At 45.2% G+C, this 17682-nt stretch overlaps 1 protein-coding gene and 1 long non-coding RNA gene across 4 annotated transcripts in view; both read left to right on the plus strand.

The window, feature by feature from the left end:
* LOC135385981 (glycine receptor subunit alpha-3-like) overlaps window positions 1-17682 on the plus strand; it is a 192565-nt gene that overhangs the window by 104839 nt on the left and 70044 nt on the right. The gene's annotated exons all lie outside the window — the stretch shown is intronic.
* On the plus strand, window positions 1844-2384 carry LOC135383976 (uncharacterized). Its single transcript, XR_010420188.1, has 3 exons — window positions 1844-2009; window positions 2144-2239; window positions 2363-2384. It is a non-coding gene; the product is annotated as an uncharacterized LOC135383976 (long non-coding RNA).

Consider the following 17682-nt stretch of genomic DNA (forward strand, 5'->3'; position numbering starts at 1 on the left):
CGATCGGCCGCAAAGCCAGACATCAAGAGACACACACGACAGGAGAGCGGTCGCTGTCCCATGCGTATACAGCATGATCCAGAGTTGACTTGTACACAGCTTCGCCTTGCGGGGCGGGTTGGGAGACACCCTAGCGGTGGTTACCGGAAATAAAGGGAGAGGAGGTTTCGGCTATCCCACTCGTGCTACAGGGGTGCAAGCCGTCACAACATCAGTGCATAGGTGGGGAAGTTACTTTTATTTTGTAGTGCACTACGTTACCCACTACTTTTTTTCAAAAACTAACGCGTTACGTTATTCGTTACTGTTGTGGTAGTAGGTAAAGCGTTACTAACGCCGTTACTTCTGATAAGTAATGCCGTTACGTTTGCATTACTTCACCAGTTGTCGTTATAATATGTACCATTTTTGGTTGAGTCACATAAGTGCATTCTGCAATTCAATACAAGCAATGTTGGGCGCAAACAAGGGTCGCGCATGAACACAACATACATGAAAGATGAAAGTCACTGAAAAGGTTAGCCAGCTGTAGGACTCGAACCTCATCTTCTGGATTGACAACTTACATGTACGATTCATTGCAACGCAGAAGTAGTTGATGTTCAAAATTTTCATCTATGAGCTTCGCCCGTTTGGCTGAGTGGACGGACGCCTAATGAGAAGTGAGTGCTCCTTGTCAAGGTTGATAGAGATGGTGACCTTTTATCTCACACAGTACAAATCCAAACAGCCAATCCCTTGGTACTTTGTCACTTGTTCAGAGGGTAGAGGCTATTTTTCTGTCGCTTTTGCCCCATTTGCCTGAAAAATACCAGAGGGAGTAAAAAATAGAGGTTGTAAACGAAGGTGACCTCTCAACCAGGGTAGGTCCATAGTCCTTCTTTTGCATTCTTCGTGGGTGTGGATGTGACCTTCTTGTCATTGTTGAGGATGGATAGAAAAAATCGGGCATTTTCCGGGATTCTGCAGTCACGGTCCTCGCTCAAGCTTTCAAGCTTAGACGATGAAGCAATATTCCCGAACACGCAGTAACGCATAACGCCGTCACGCGTTAGTTAGTAAAAATATAATGACGTTGCGTTACTCATTACTTTTCTACCAAATGTAATGCGTTGCCATACTTCACTAGTCGAATGTAACGCGTTACTCCCCACCTGTGAACACCACCTCTCCAATATCCCTATCCTGTCTAGGTGGTGTTTGGCCGTTAGCGGCTAGCGCTATTGCCAGCGTTTTTTACGTTTGTCTTGTTCACGCTCGGCGGAACCAGTTTTTCTTTTGTGTCCAGGAATCACTTAAAGGTCAGATATGCCGATTTTGAAGTGCCGCAGAACTGAGCGATACTCGCGCTGTGTGTTCATTACCTAACACTGAATATGAGTGCGAAATATCTTGCTCCAACTGTTCGTAGTTTTTTAGAAAACAGTTTTTTTAGTTCCCACGCCCGGCCGTCAGACCGTCGGCAAACCCTGCGCACGGGCGCACCGACGTCACTGCTCTCGGTTTATCTGTCTTTGGCTTGGCCGCTTGGCTTCTTTCGTTTCGTCCTCTGTGCATCGGTGCATCGTACATAAGCGAACAGCTGTTATGTTATTGCTAAGCCGGAAACAAAGCATGTGAATATTTTTTTTTGGCACGGCGTCGTTTGGAAAGTGCACTTCCTTGTTCTGACCTTGCCTTTTATGGGCTGGAGCGATATGCCACGGCGAAGTTGTCGAAGATGCGACGGTGCTACGTGCTACGCTGTTAGAACAATTCATCGGAGCATTCAAGTGTTACCTTTTATAAGCTGCTAAAAGACCCAGCAGTGCGAAGCTCTTGGCTGACAGTAGTGCCTGCTAATTTCCACTGCAAGGATTTCGTCAACGAATGTTATCATAGGTTACGCGCGACTCCAGAGGCAATTTGGAATATCGGCACGAAATCGTCGGATGAAAATCTGAGGTGCCCGACGCACAACATTTTGAACGTGCCACGGAGGATCAAGGCAAAAAACGAGAGCAAAAAAGGTAAGTCGAGGTTCAGATACAAAAAATAGCAAGCCTAATGAATCGATTGTGCAGCAGTCCTACTGCGCTTACTCTGATATAACCACGATTAACAACACAATAGTATTGATAATCTAACTTCTGAATTGTCACAGGTGCACGCTGAAGGCGGAAATGAAGCATGATCTGGCTTGCATCTGGTGCATGAAGAAATTGCTGGCACGTTAGTTGCAGTCTACCTCCACCAACAGGTACGACAGTGTGATGTTATAATTTGAGTATTCACCTATGTTCAACTTTTCATGTGCACTCGCATGCAGACATCTTGACACCACTTTTAAATCTGCCCTCAAAGTTACAACCTGTGTTTTCAGGGTGGAAAACAAAGGTCGCCATTCTGGTTAGCTGCTATCTCCCAGTTCAAGCACTTTTGCTGTCTGGACACTGGTTCCTGTGGATGGGCTGTTACAAGCTTCACTGTCTGATATAGAAGGTACGTTACATTAGTTCAGTTAATTTGTCTTTTGCACATTTTCGTTACTGTTAGTTGGATTACTGTTGGACATACAATCCTTTGACACACAGAAGCTGATGTTGCCTCTGATAACGTTTTAGAATTTTCAGTGTCATCAACGTCCATTGAGGAAGGTGCCTTTACTATCTGTGAACCTTTAATTGAAGAATAGCCCAGAATTCACGTTAACATTGTCTACTCTTATTAATTCACTGTCTGTGTTCTGAGAGCTTAGAAAAATCGAAACTATTTATTTGTCACAACTTCACACTGGATGTGGTACTGGCTTGACATGTAAGCTAAAATACCTGGATTCTACAATAATTGTGTTGAACTTGGTGCATTACCGTGGGCAATGCCACATTCACTACATTTTTAGTGGGTCTGGTGCACAAATACTGTGTGCATACTGCATACATACATACTGTTTGATAGGCAAAAATACCTGAGGAGTGCTGTGTAGTCTTTTTACCTAAAGTCCATACTCTTACTGCAAAGTCACAGTACGTAGAACAGCAATGTGCAGCTATGCTGCGATAGAGATTCACAACAGAAAGAAGACTGTTGAGAGCATCTAAATTTTAATGAGACGAGACGTTCGTGCACAAGGCTGCTCTTGTTAATGTCTAACATGAAGTTACAAAATCCCGGAATATATAAAACATGTTGTATTGTAGAGAGCGAGGGTTGCTACAGACATAAAAATAATTACACAATCATATATAATAAAATAAAAGGGGGTACAACTCCCCCCTCAACTCAACTCGACAACTCAATAACTCTACTTATTCTCTACCTTACAACATGTCATATATTCTGGAATTTTGTAACTTGATGTTAGACCTCAAGAAGTACAGCCTTCTGTGCGAAAGTCTTCTTTCTGTTGTGCACAATCATTAAATGCTTTTTCTTTCTTTTTTTCTGCAGTGATGAGCATCCATAAGGACACATGGCAGAAAGGGAGTCTCTTTGAGATGACAAACCCTCATCACCTCATGAGGATACAATGATTGACGAATGGTTCTCAAGTACATCGAAACTTCAACAAATAATTCATGAAAAAGCCAGTCAGTGCTAGCACCAGGAATTGAACGTGGACCGTCCTGCTACCAGTCAGAGATGTTACATTTCAGGCGCTCATTGACTTTTGGTGAATTACTTGTTGACTTTGTCCCAAGGTGGAGCTCGCCACAGCTCATTTGTCTATCTGTTAATGTTGTGGCGTGTGTTGCGTTTTTCTCTTTGTGTGTTCCAGACTCAGAACGGTTCATTTGGATCAGGTCAGGTACGTTTCATTTAGACATGGCAAACATAAAGTGGTGTTTCTCAACACAACTTAGCAGTGGCCTTCATGCATTACTGCCACGGCCATTAAGCGTGAATGGAAGGCTGCACATTATGCATGATGTAAAACCCCAAGACTAGGAACACGAAGGGACAAACACAAACACGTCCCTTTGTGTTCCCTAGTCACGGGGTTTTACATATGCATCATCTTCACCAGCTCACTTGCTTCCTAGCCATTTTTTCTGCACATTATGTTCACTCTACTTCTATCGTGTGCTATGTAATCTTGTTCTAGTTCTGTCAAACGACGTGTAATGCTATAAAAAAATTCAGTACACTGTTTATGTGGGTTGAATGGTAGCGCATAAATGTAGAAAGGGAACTGTCATGTTATGGAAAGTGTTTACGTAGTGTACATTTAACTACTAATTTTATTGGTTAGCTTTCGCCGGCATATGATGTCAAGCCATGTTATATTAATTTGGAACATGTTCTTCTTAGTAGCCAGAGCAGCTGACACACATTGAGAACATAGCCCGTGTGTGTTTGTCTTTTCCACCGCAGCCCTTGGGTTTCCTCCCTGATGGCTACACATGTCAGGGATAGGTTTCAGAACCGGTAGTTCCCGCCAAGTGTGAATTACTTTTCAGGGGATCATCACGCTGGCAGATGAAACATATCGTTTAAATTATTTGCAGGACAGGAATTGCGTAGCTTCATACAAATACTACTACTACGACGTAAGAGTGGTTTCAAATCTAGTTTTTTTGTATTCCTGACATTATCGCAGGAGATGTAGTATCCACTATGATCCTTTATATGAGGGGTATGTACAGTGCAATCAACAGATGCTATTTACAAATCTGTGTTTTCTACTGTGTTGAAATGGGGTAGTTTGTATCACAGGCAGCCAAGGACAGACTTTTGATGCCCTCGAGAAACATGGCAACACATTGCAGGGATTCTGGATGCTGCATAAATTTCCAGAACACACAGCTCAAGGCAGCGGTTAAATAACAAGTGGTTAGAGAAATACAAGACAGTTGCACGTGTAAGCAGTCTGCTGTTGGATTTGCTTCTGTCTGAGATACGTTATCTCAAAGGGAACGCACGGACACACTCCGAATGATACTAGGGCTGCCTGTGAAATAGAATGAGGAGAGGGGAAGATATGTAACCCTTTTTTCTTGTCTGTTATTCTATTGGTTAACTTGTCATTTGTTTAGCAGCATATATGTGTATATTCCAGAGTCTGCTAATAAATATATCAGTTGAGAGCTAGCAGTCGCATTGCAGATGTCTCATCCTGTCCTTGGCTGCTTGTGTTTCACTATGGCCATGCTTGCTATTGCAAAAACAGAAAACAAAAAAAGACAATAGAAAAACACGAAAAGAGCGACCTAAAAAGCTGTGCTGCCTGTGCTAGTGCTCACATGGAGGGAATGCAATGAGGTAGCATGTTCCATTCATGAACTGTGCATAGTAGTACATATCACAACGACAACCAATTATTCAGATTTTTTTTTAAGTACTTTGTTTTTTTTAGCTTTGTTTGCACAGTCTATTATTGGAGCTTTATGTGACTCTCCTCTTGAGCTACTTTAAGATTGCTGATGCTGTGCAGTTTGTTAATTTTGAAACTGTACTGTGCTGAGGTACAAAAACAGAATTGTCATATCTGCATTTGAGCACATAGGAATAATTTGTAAGTACTTTCCTTGTTGACATTAATATTTGCACCAGGTCACAACATTGTTGATTGATGGAAAATGTAAATAACTATATTTATTTGCTTGCCAAACAATGCACAAATGTCTTCTTTTCTAGTGAGATATTCCCTGTTGACCAGAAATAAATGTGGAAAAGTTAAAGGGGCACAATGATGGTAGAGTCTAGCATTGCTTTTTGCCACTTCACATATATTCACTGTTGTTCGTGTGCACATGTAGGAATAGGAAGGTAGAGCATGCGCATAAAAAATTTCGTATGCAGCCACACATATGGTTCAGAAGATTAATTCGATGATGTCCAAGCATATATAATTGTGTTTCATGTGCAATGGGTATGCTAATGGATTGCTTCCATGAAGCCTTTTCATTTATTTTTTATAAATTCTTTTTATAAATGTTATTTTTATTTTATATATATTTCATATTACATATTGTATACTTATATTTTTATAAATTAAAAACTCAAATTACACGGCCCCTGTAAGTGTGCCCTTTTTAAATGGTTTGGTAACGTGTCTGAAACTGTAAAGGTAAGAGGCCATCGAGAATGCTGCAGACAAGGTTGCAACTTACATATTGCTTATCATGTCCTACATACAAAGTGATTTGTACAATAATTCCTGAGCACGGAATTAATTCCGAGGATGGCCAGTGATCTCACCCGGGACGACAAGTCACATAATTGCCTCTAACACTTTTACACCCCATGGGCTGAGTTGTGAATTGAAAGAGCACTCTACAGAAGGATAAGGTGCACCTGATTTCTAGTATATATGCTATGCTCTAACTCTTCAGACACCACATTTCTAAAAACACAATTTCTAAGTGGCAATATGTGCTCTGGTACTTCTTTTGCGTCTGCATAGTGTGCAACCACATGGCTACTGGAGCTTTCGTGTGCATGTTTTTGTGCGACGGTGTTCATTACAAACAATATCCAGATGTTAGACATAAAATGCAGTAGTTTGTAGCGTGCCACACAACGCAGCGTGGGGGTGTGATTCAAAGATTGCTTCTGGAAAATGCACAGAATCCCACAAGAAGTTTAAAATGTGATTTGTATTTCGTTTTACGTCTCTCGTCGTTACATACCATCGTCGACGCTGTTGCACATTGATAAATCGTACGTAAAACTTGTCCCATAGTAGTATGCGGTTTCTCAAATACACAGCACAATTTTTTCCTGCAGGAATAAAACGCTGTCGGCATTTTCTTGCTAACACGGCTGTCGAAACGTACAGTCTCTACAATGGGCAAGTGCTGTAAAGGCGCTAACGCAGATGAGACTTGATACAAATTGTACATGCTCACAAAACACAAACGACGAATTCCAGTCACAACATCGCACAGAGGTTGGTTCGCGAATGAGTTCGCAGCTGCTGCACTGTTTACTTATCGCGGAACGGTGGAACCCGGCTGTCCGCCATCTTCAAGCACAGTACGTGAAGCCGCGAGAAGCCGTAGCTGAAATCCACTGGCAAGTACGAAGGCGCATACACGTCACAATGCCCGTTCGGGTGCATCTACGTCATAAAAATGGCTGCGCCCATGTGTGTTTCGGAATGAATTATCTATTTTTTTGACATGGTACTGTACCGAACTGAGAGAATGAAGGTGCATTTTGGGGAGAGCTGGATGTGGGCTTTCAGAATATCACAACCGTTTCGACCATTTGGGATATCGGCATAGCTGACCTTTAAAGCAGGGAGCTTGTCATGTTCATTCAATGTGTCTGGTTGTCCTGTGCTTCTCTTGTCCAGTTTTTATTTTTTCGCGCTGTATACTTATGGATGGGGTGGGGTGGGTATATGCTTATTCACACAAAAGGAGATGTCAGCCAGGCAAGTGCCGGCTTGCTACTCCTAAAAAACAGGTGCGGGACAAGCCGCGATGGCAACGATGAGCTGCGTGCGGTAAGGCTTGCCGCCTGTGCTTCAGAGGGTGGTCATCATTTCGGTGTCCTTATGGTACTCGAAGAGTGCCTTGGTAACATCCCGTTGCCCAGGGCGCGGGACAGGCCCGAGGAGTGTAGCGAGCGAGAGGGGGTGGTGGCCCAATGCTTGGAGGCGTCTTGCGAGGGCGGCACGGGGCGCCGAGAACGTCGGGCACGTTAGCAGGAGGTGAGCTACGTCAGCGATGGCGCAGCAGGCATCGCAGTTTGCGTTGTCGCGTCTGCCCATCTTGTACAGGAGTGACGGAGTGCAGGCGACGTTAAGGCGGAGGCGATGAAGGAGGGTTTCCTTGACCCTGGTAAGGTGTTGGGTGGAATAAAGTTGCATCGCGAGGTCGATGGCTCGAAGAAAGGTTTTGCATCGAATAGCGTCTGCAATGAAGTGGCGGGTTTCAGAGGCAGACCATCGACGGATTTGAAGGAGGCAAGCTGATGCCGTGAGCGGTAGGTTTGCGATGGGGCTGTCACAGCTATGCGCGCGCCTTGCAGCATCGTCGGCACGGGTATTCCCAGGGAGGCCTATGTGGCTGGGAACCCACTGGAGCCAGACGGTATCACCGAAGACGAGAACGGAGTTGTATAACGGGATAGTCATTGCGTGGAGGTCGTTGATCATCTGGGATCCGTGTGAGCTGATAACCTCTAACGCTGCCTTACTATCCGTAAAGATGGACCAGCTTCCCTGTGGCGAGATGGAAATGTGCTCAAGCGCCGCATACACGGCAAAGAGTTCAGCCTCCGTGGATGACGTATCATTTGCAAGTTTGAAGGTGTGCTCGATGTCCTCGTGGGGCACATAAATTGCTGCGCTCGCTCTGTCAGGTACGACCGACCCGTCGGTGTAAACAGCTAGCCGCTGGTCATGTAGCGCGGAGAGGTGCTCCAGGGCAAGCTGATGTGCTACAACGGAAGGCGTGTCATTCTTTCGCTCAAGGCCGGGGATAGTGGAGCACACGAAAGGCCGGTCGAGGGCCCACAAAGGAGAGGCAAAGGACACGGTACAAGAAGGCTGGGGCACAACCACCCGCAGGCGGTCGACAGCGCCACCAAAGGCAGAGTCGGGGCAGTCGCTTCCTATGAGTCGGAGATAATGGAAGGGGTGCCGCGTTAGGATCCGCGTGTAGACTCGAAGGGTCTCCCTGTCACGCAGGATGTTTGCAGGTGGTTCAAGTGCCTCCGCAAGGGGTGAGTATCTTTCAGTTGTCTTAGGCAAGCCCAGACACACTCGAAGGCTGCGGGCCTGGATATTGAGGAGCTCACGCTCGCCTGTCCTACTCAGGCCGTGCAACATCGGGAGGCCGTAGCGCAGCAGGCCTAACACGAGGGAGTGGTTTACTCAGCGCAGGTTGTCACAAGACTGATCCTACGATAGGATGCATGGATGCATTATCCCAGCGTGCCCAGATTAACACGCTTGTCTAATTTATTAAAATTTACTGATTCGAGAGGCGGCATATAAATATAGTATTGTTCAGATCGACTGTTTTTTCGTGTTACCCTCATATGTTAAGTTCGATAGACCAAATATTTTACCAACATCTGCCTGAAGCGTTAGAGTAATTTATCTCACGGTAGACTGCACAATAATCAGCGAACAGTCGAATGCTTGGCGATACGCATTATGGTAGGCCGTTAATGTATATCAGAAAAAGGAGTATAATGTATATAGTGTACAGGAGGTAAGGGCCAAATGCAAACAAGAGTTGCAATGGTATACTAGGCTACAGCGAGCTACTTTCATTTGCAAGCCAACGTTACACATTGAAAAAAAAAAAAAAAGGAATACAACATTTGTGTATCGCTCTCTAGTTTGATCACGAGTACCTCCACAGGAACGGTATGGCACCAGAATTGACGCTCTGCACCGGCACATCCCTTCTTACTGATCAGCCATCGTCTCCACTTCACATGCGACACTAAGCATACCATGAGGAAGTTGGCATGAAGTCCCATTCGCCAGTAGGGCTGTCGCAGCAAAGTTTGCACAGCACCATTGCGGACCCAAGCGGTCACGGATCCAACAATAGGTCGTTTCGTCAGGGGGTTCTGCGTGGTGTTTCAAGCGGTATTGCGGTATTGCGCTAAGGAAGGGTAGAAAACCCGTAGGAAAATCCACAGAAAAAGCAGTGCATCTTGCCAAGTGCGTACAACTCGAGACCATGTATTTGAATGTGCCACGTCGTCTGCTAAACTAGCGCGCATTGCACATTCTGGGGCGCTGACATTGCCAGAGCCGTATATTAAAAGGGAGTCTGGCCATTGGGAGGAGTCACAAAAAGAGGCTCGACCTGTCAATCACAGTTTCGCTCCTCTGATTGGATTGCTTTTTACCAAGGGGTTCGCCATGACACCATACTGCCACCCGAAATGGCGACGAAAACAAACACAGTGAAGCGGGGATTTCGTGACAAAAAAATTCACAGACTAACCTGATTTTACGCTGCAAATGTACATATGTACTAATATAAGTTTCTCGAAAATGAGTTTCAACTTATGCTCATCCATCGATATCTAACTGAAAATAATACGTTTTGTCGACGGTGTTAGGCCTAGTGAACACGGCGATCACAACGAAATCATAACAAAAACGGCGCTGTGCTGTACAATATTATATTTAATTGCTGCATTTCATGGATATAAACATTCTTGCCTCTTATATCCCAACCATTCATGTAGATTTGTTTAAAAATCATACCGACAACAGAATGTGTCCCAGCAGGTGATTCTGCCGGCAGCGGTACAACGGTGGAAGCAGACGACAATAAACCTCTCCCTGTTTGTAAACAAATGACGTCATACTGTTCGACAGCGCTACCAATTTGTTACAGTTGAACTACGTTCAAAGCTAGGGGCGAACAAGGTCGCGACCGAAAGCCACGGTCTTGAGGGGATTGCGATGGTCTCTGAAAGGGATGCGACCTTCGGTCCTACTTTTCCTTCAATGGGCCTGTTGCACGAAAGTTTCGTCCGGCGACCGCAGCGCCAACTGCCCTCCTCTAGCGTAGAGCGCCCTTACTAGACGGTCGTGTACGGCGTGTTCCCTGCCTTACCGCCGTATCGGGAAAGTAATCTCTTTTGTGGAAATTCTTGCGCCACGATTTTTCAGAGCCGCAGTGCAGGTGATACATGCCTGCGCAAGGAAAAACCTCTGGCTACGCGACCACAAATAGCGCTGCAGAATACGATTCTGAGTGCCCCAAAACGTCGTGAAACAGGCCCATAGGAGGTAGCGAACAAGTGCCCATTCGTGGAACCCAGCCCTCCCCTCCCGATTTGTTTCGGTTTCAGTCTGTCTACCAGCGTCATGATGACGTTTCTCGGGTAGAGATCCATTCCCGACGTGCCTTACGCTCTCTAGGTGGCGCTCATCAAATTTGCACCAACAATGCACTACTTTCGCAGATTACGAGAGGTATCCATTCCAATCCCATTCAATTCACTTGCCACCCGAAATGGCGCTGCCCATGTTGGATAAGGGGGCAAATACTGAATATAGGCTGATTGATAGCGCCCCATATTTCAAGACTTCATTGGTCGGAAAGCTGAAAAAGTGGGTGGAGCTTCAGGTATAGGCATGACCCATTAATGGCCAGACTGCCTTTAATATACGGCTCTGGACATTGCTGCTCACTCGCCCCACCTGGCGCGCAGAAACAGGGCTATTGTGTACAGTGAGAACGGCACTCGAGACGACAAATTTGCTGAAAGCCGCTGTCACATTTAGTAAAGGCATTCAACGAAATTTTACGCACGCATGCCTAGTCGAAGAATACTTGTAAACACACCGTTATGAACCATGCTGGATTGGGGAAATATATGTACACGTGTGGCATCTCAACATTTGAGCTTTCTGTCAACCACATCTATTACATCATACTTCTTCTTGCGACGACGCACTCGCTCTGCTGCTTTTCCTTGTGGCAGTACTCCATCATTTCCTTTCGCTCGCACAAGACAACCACGTGTGGCGCACACAATAACTCGCCATTTAGGCCACTTGGACGAAACCAGAGAAAGCAGCAGAAACGGAAGCTCCGAAATTTCGCGCATGGAACTTTATACTTTACAATGACACCCCACCCATTAGTGTCTCTGTAATGTGATTAATGCACTGCCATGTCATTTGAGGAACGTAGTTTCTAACGTCCTACAAAAATAAAAAATAAAAATAACAACAATTAATTAGAAAGTCTTAACGCGGTAAAGCACATCTGCATTGCCGTCTGCCCGCAGCTCCTGTCATCACGCCATTGAAAAGTCTCGTATGCTTTATGGCGTTAGTCGCGGTGGTGAAACGATGAAAACAGGCGATTCACGCATGATTAATGTGACCCAAGTTCCTGTAAGAGAAGACAGTCATATTCTAAAGCGTGCCCTAAATAGAATAGCACCCGAGGGACGAGCCACTCGTTATATATGTGCACAAAATTTAATATTTACGCTCCATTGAAGTGTCAGTGACGCGGTGGGAAAGGAATTCCATAAAATCATTCCCTCGAGACCATTGTCTTCTTTGACGCCGAGGCTTGGCTTCTTCATCCGGTGCTGACGGGCTCGTTACACACGATTGACTCTTCCATCGGCGGTATTGCGAAAGTTTGTCATGCACCTCCCGTGAATGTTGTAATTTCAGGGCCGATATAATGACAGCTCTACAAAATACTCGTTAAGTTTCAACCGAAGCATTTGTATGAAGGAACAGCGCATATTATTGATGTCAGGATATACAATCTGCAGTTCGCGGGAATTGCGGCCTGTAATAAACCCTCACACACGCACGTCAAAGAAATTAAAAAAAAAAGATAAGCTTCGATAATTATTGTTGCTAAAAATATCTGGACAGACGTTTCGATTCATCCTCTCGATTCATTTAGAACATTTCTTCAAAGCACGGTTCCTAGAAACGGTTGGTTCAGACAGCTTACGAGAGAGGAGTCCCTCGTTTGTGACAAATGTTCCCACTAGTCTCCCGGCACCCAACTACTGGCTGTTCTCCTTCTTTTTATTTATTTCGACTAACTGCGGCTAAGTGGTCTGGGGTAGCCAGTCTGACTTTGTCGTGACTTAAATTATACTTCACAATACTTGAATCCCCATTTTTTCTTTTTCTATCAGATCACATCACAAGAGAGCCCAACCACATTCATAGTATATTAAGTGTTACACAGTACATTAAGTGTTACACAGTATATTAAGTGTTACGTGTGTCATAACCAGGGTTGGTCACTGAAAATATTAATGTTTCCGTTATCATTTACAGACGATTTCCTCGGCTGATTTTCGTTTCCTTTTCCATTTCCTTTTCGGGTAACAAACCATATTTTCTTTGATGAAAATGATTAAAACCTCGATGATTAAAAACAAACATATTCTCGAACACAGTAACAGATTTATTGTGTAACCGTTTGTACATTTTCATCATGTGTCACCAGTTAGCCTGCGTTTTGACTCTTATTCACTTCTTATTCACTAGTTTCTGTGTCATACTCGGAATAAGAAAACACAGCTACTTTTTTTCCACAGAAGACGTATGTGGTAGAATAGGATAGAATATAAACAGAATGACAAAATGGCAACGTAGGTCGCACTGGTGCGACCAGCTGTTCCAGGACGCTTGACAGGTGAATGTACTGAATGATTTAAAATATTATTTCAGCACGTATGTCCTTGATGTAGTTCGTGTACACAGCGCAGGTTGATGGTGCTGCCTTGGCCAGCTCCCCAGTACGGTCTCAACACTAAAAGGTAGGTGGTCAAGTTTCGCGAGGGCGTTCTTCAGTGCTCGCCGACTGGAGTCGAAGCGTCGACAGGTGACCAGCACGTGCTCCTTGTTCATAGTTCCGCAAGTTGAACAGTTCGGCGAACCAACTACACCTATCTTATGAAGGAATGCTGCTGCGAACGGGACGTTCAGTCGCAGGCGATTGATGACGGACTCTAACCGTCTTGGCATCTTCGATGGGAGGTAGTAGGTGCAGTTGGGGTCGATTCAAACGAGGAACGGGTGATTCATGACGTCGCCTTGTCCATATGGTTTTAGAGAGGCGATTACGTAAGGAGGCGAGGAAGTACTTTGCATCGGATTCCGTGATGTAGATATTATGAGTATATCTCCATTTCCCCCCTTCTCTTATCAACTCAACTTAGATTTTATGAGTAGTTCTTTTATGGTGAGCAATTCGAGCAGCCTGGTCCGCCTTCTCATTTACACTGATACCTCAGTGCCCTGGGATCCACTGGGTGATGATGTTGTGACCCTTTGTTTCGGCAGAGTTGTATGCTGCGATAACACTGTAGACGACGAGCGCAAGTGAGGATGTCGTCTAACCTTGCATTGCTTGGAGGCCAGATTTTGAGTCAGGGAAAATAACCCATGAAGTCGGAACTTCTTTTGGCGCTATGTGTAGGAGAGCTTCCTCAATGGCGTAGAGCTCTGTCTCAGTTGAGGACGTCCTGTGAGACAGACGGATCGCACGGTGCTCTCCCGAGGACGGACGCGCATGTCGACGACTCTTGTGATGTGGACGCATATTTAAATATCTGCTGGAGTTCGGAGTACTGAGCAACCACATTCCGTGCGAGCTGTGTTACAACAGGCCCTGGAGTGTCCTTTTTTGACTAGAGGCCTGGCACCTCTGGTGACACTGTAGGGAGTTTCAGCGACCAGGACGGAATGGGAGCTGCAGGGAGAGGCTTGAACCGAGGCATTTCTTGGAAGTAGGGCGCCAGTGCTTGGTGAATGCTTGGCCTTGTTCGCGTACGAATCCAGCGGGCCAACGGGTGTTTGAGATGTCGAGACACGAAACGTGTATAATGCCTGAGCGATTCGGTCACTCGCAAAACAGATATAGGTGGCTCTCTCGCTTCACCAATTGCTGCGCGGTTGGAGGTTGCCCGCGGGACGCCTAGACAGAGCTTAGCATTTTTTGCTGGTGCACGTTGCAGGGAAGTCCCCGATGTTGGCCGCACAAGAGAGGAATGAAGACCAAACATAGAGTGTCATGTCGTGCCCCATCGGCACCCCGAAAACGTTGTTGAAAACGTACCTTAAAACGTTGGTACGTGAGTCTACCCGCTGTGGGAGTGTACGGGGACAGATTGCCGCAGAAGGACCGCCAGCTCCGTCTTGAAAGGCGCTGTTGATGTCGGCGCACGATGCGGACAATGCGACAGAGCTCTACGTAGTCATGCTGACGTGATCTTCGGAAGCGGCGTTCTGCTCGACACCTAATCGTGCGCAGTTTTTCAAAATCGATGACAACTGCACTGAACTTCGGGGGTGATGGAATCACTCTAGTTGCTGACGTCAGTTGCTTTGCAATTAATGTGTTCAATCTTTCTAGTTTCCTTTCCGGTAACCTACCCCGGCCACAACCAATGTGCGTTTCTGCGTATCCTGAGAAATTGCGCTTGGGTTTTTGTCTCTCCTTTTTACGCGCATCACATTCCGCACGTGGGTTTTACGCATTATTACTTATTATTACTGATTATTACGCAGCTCTTACGCGGTAATAGCTCTCTTCATAAGAAAGTCACTGAGGCAACCCAAGTATACTTCGAATCATATCGTGTCATCCTGCTGTGCTACAAGGTCATGCTAGATCGCACTCATGGACAGTTTCGCACTGGGCTAGTTTTCTTAAGAAGTACGATAGGAGCACGGCATGTGAATGTAGCGAGCGAAAGACAAGGCACGCTAACACCAAAGGAACGAGTCTAGCGTGCCTTGTCTTTCGCTCGCTGCATTCACATGCCGTGCTCCTATCGCACTTGTTCATATTGTTTAAGAAAACTAGCCCAGTGCGAAATTGTCCATGAGGACGACCTTGCATGACCTTGTAGCACAGTAGCATGACACGATATGGTTTGAGTACACTTGGCACACAGTATACTTGGCACAAAGCACGCTAACACCAAAGGAACGAGCCTATATTATAATGGAATTTCTCCTCTCTTTTTTGCTTTCTTGCAAGCAAACAAACAACTCTATTATAATGAGGACAATAAGAGGCAGCGAAAATTCAGTCACGGGAGAAATCCGCAGGAAGCCATTAGCAGCCGAACGTAGTGTCAGGTGAATTTTTTTCTTACACGGGGCTTGTGTCTTGGTACTGGAGACAAGTTCGCTGTGTGAAAATTTGAAAGCAAGTTTAACACGTGCCGGTTCGTTTCGTAAGCGGTATCGCTGTAAACTAAAGTGACTGGATTGGGAAAAGTAGCAACATCTTTTTGACCTCTCCGACAGATTGTGACGCTCTTTGTTTTTGTGCATTGAGATTTCGCTTTTGGTCCTAAGCTAGATGGTGATGTTCTCATTTATTCAGTTTCCATTCCGTTGCAAAGCGTCGAGTTTTGTGTAGTTTCCCTTTCTTTTCTTAATAACGCGTCCTGGAGTAGCCAGTCCCGAGTGGCTCGAGACTAACATCTCCATTTTTTTCTTTTAAAACATCAATCAATCAGCAACATCTGTTTCCCTTTCCCGCCGCGACCTTGGACATTTGATGGCCGCCACAGCATAGGTTTGCGTGGTACGACCGCCATGAAAGGCCCAAGGTCGAGGCGGCAAGATCAAGGGATGGCGGTACTTTTCCCAATTCCGGCGCTTTACTGTAAACATGTGTGCGGTACATGACACAGGCGTTACAGTACTGCTTCTAGACGTAGCGCGTCAGAGTTGGGCAAATAGTTCCAAATAGACAATGCAACCAGACGGGGGAAGACAAGTGCAAGTACAGGCGGAGATAAACATTTGAGAAAAAACCGTTTCTTCCGAAACTCGAAGAGCACACATTGGGACATCGTGAAATGAGTGCACACAATGGGTGTTTCCTGTTAGCGGGTAGTAGACCGAGGTTTGCTGGCGCATTTTCCTTTATCTTGGACATGCACTTTCGAACCGGTTAAACGTGTGCAGGCTACTAAGTAAATTTGGTAGACTTAACCCGATGACATCATGGTGACAATACGACACGGTAAAAAGCTTGCAAAAGCAAGAAAACAATACAAGGAAACAAAAGCTTCACCTTAATGATGATGATGATGATTGGGATGTTTCGACGTATCTCATTGCTCGCTGTAATTTGGGATTTTGTTGGGTTTGGGTTTGGGGTTTTGTTTTGTTTGCTGTTTTTGGGAATTTGCTATTTGCGAATAACGATGCCCAGAATGGTTTGTAGTGCCACTATGACAGACGAAACTTCTACGCTGACATATGATGTATCTCGATAACGACCGATACATCCCTCTTCAAATAACCGAACACAAAAGCAACTGCATGCCTTAAAGAGGCCAAGGTGACCTAATAGGCGGAGCAAGTAGAAAACACTTGGTGTGTGCTCCCATATGTATGGTCCTAGACTATGCAAACAGAATCATACTTGTGCAGCGGGCGCGATGTGGCCTCTGATGCGATTCAAGCATCGATGACGAGATACGAAACTGGTAGGACGAACCACTATATCTTTGTAGGGGAGAGCGTAACACGTGCGTGGCAGGCGGGACAAGTGATTAACGTCAAAAAGTCAGTCAGAAAATAGCAGTGTTGTACCCGCTACCGGAACCAAGTAATGGAATACCGCTACCCGCTACTCCACAGAAAAGTAGCGCAATACTAGCGTCGCTAGAAATTTGAAAAAGTAACGCGATACCGCTACCGCTACGAATAAAATTAACTGCAGATGGGACGTATCCAGGATTTCTCGAATCCGAATCCAAGGAAGGTTCTGCGAATCCACGAATCTTACGAATCTCGAATCTTTCGAATCATTTCTTCGAAAAGAGTTTAAAACTCCAGGGAAGAAAACTCTTCTACTGAAAAATGTTTTGAAGCAAAATTTAATATATTTGTTTAATAAAAAACAAATTTCGGGAGAAGACATACCCATCATATTCTTCTTCCCACAAGTGTAACTTATTTAACATGGTGTTCGTCGACTACAGAAAATACATAAACTCAGGAGTCTGAATTCTCTCCATAAAACTTAGAAACAATCAAAGCAAAATCGTTTTACTTTTAAACTTCTAATATCGGAGGTTTATGTTGTGGTTTTGGCGCGCACCGGGGGCCGCCTGCGAAGCAGGCTTTGAGGCGCCGATTTTAAAAAAGAAACAAACAAAAACGTGGTCGGTTCGATTCGAAAGATTCGATTCGCTGTGTTTTGGGCACTGGGATTCGGATTCGCGAATCTCGAATCCCTGCCTAGGATTCGCGGA

Source organism: Ornithodoros turicata, chromosome 2 (assembly GCF_037126465.1).
Source record: "Ornithodoros turicata isolate Travis chromosome 2, ASM3712646v1, whole genome shotgun sequence".
NCBI classification, from domain to species: Eukaryota; Metazoa; Arthropoda; class Arachnida; order Ixodida; family Argasidae; genus Ornithodoros; species Ornithodoros turicata.